Genomic DNA, 1,288 nt, shown 5'->3' with positions numbered 1-1,288 from the left:
AGGCTCGCGCCCCGGGTTTTGCAGCGGCTGCCGCGCCCTCCTACTCATCGGGGCATGGCGCTCGCCTAGATGGCCGGGTGTGGGTCGCGCGCTTTAGCGCCATCCATTTTCGGGGCTAATTGATTTGGCAGGTGAGTTGTTACACACTCCTTAGCGGATTTCGACTTCCATGACCACCGTCCTGCTGTCTTAATCGACCAACACCCTTTGTTACACACTCCTTAGCGTGCAGCTCGGCACCGTAACCCGGCTTCCGGTTCATCCCGCATCGCCAATTCTGCTTACCAAAAATGGCCCACTTGGAGCTCCCGATTCCATGGCACAGCTCACCGGAGCAGCCGTGCCGTCCTACCTATTTAAAGTTTAAGAATAGGTCGAGGGCGTTGCGCCCCCGATGCCTCTAATCATTGGCTTTACCCGATGAACTCGTAATGGGCTCCAGCTATCCTATGGGAAACTTCGGAGGGAACCAGCTACTAGATGGTTCGATTAGTCTTTCACCCCTATACCCAAGTCAGACGAATGATTTGCACGTCAGTATCGCTTCGAGCCTCCACCAGAGTTTCCTCCGGCTTCACCCCGCTCGGGCATAGTTCACCATCTTTCAGGTCCCGACAGGCGTGCTCCAACTCGAACCCTTCACAGAAGATCAGGGTCGGCCAACGGTGCGGCTTGTGAGGGCCTCCCGCTCGTCAGCTTCCTTGCTCATCTCAGGTTTAAGAACCCGTCGACTCGCACGCATGTCAGACGCTCTGGATGGTCTTGCTCGCCACCGCGGTGGTTGTGTGCGGCTCCCTCGAGTTCGGCACCTGTGTGAGAACTTATTCTAATTTAGCCATAAGCTATATTACTGCATATATATTTGTTTATTAATTCCACAAGCATACTTATAGCGGAGAAAATTTTAACCTGCCGTTCTTGATTTGTTTCCAATGTGGTTTGATCATCATGCTATGCAGGTCAGGTATTCGGCACCTGCTCAAGCCAGAATTGTAGGCAACATTGGGGAAGATCCTGCGTGTTAGAGATAGGCATACACAATAAATGATCGAAAACAATATTTCCCTTGAGTAGCATGTCAACGTGTAGGAAATCGTTGATAGAGCTTTCCCTTGAGTACAACTTTGAAGGCCACCGAGTCATTACTTCTTCTAAAGATGGTCACACCCTCGTTGATGAACAAACAATTGTAACCCATCTCACAAAGTTTTGACACGGATAATAAATTGTAGTTCACGGATTCAACCAATAAAACATTTGAAATTGAATGATCAGTGGAGATGGCAAT

This window comes from Panicum hallii, chromosome 7 (assembly GCF_002211085.1).
Source record: "Panicum hallii strain FIL2 chromosome 7, PHallii_v3.1, whole genome shotgun sequence".
Lineage (NCBI taxonomy): Eukaryota > Viridiplantae > Streptophyta > Magnoliopsida > Poales > Poaceae > Panicum > Panicum hallii.
The sequence above is the reverse complement of the archived record's forward strand: the minus strand, read 5'-3'. Positions refer to the sequence as shown.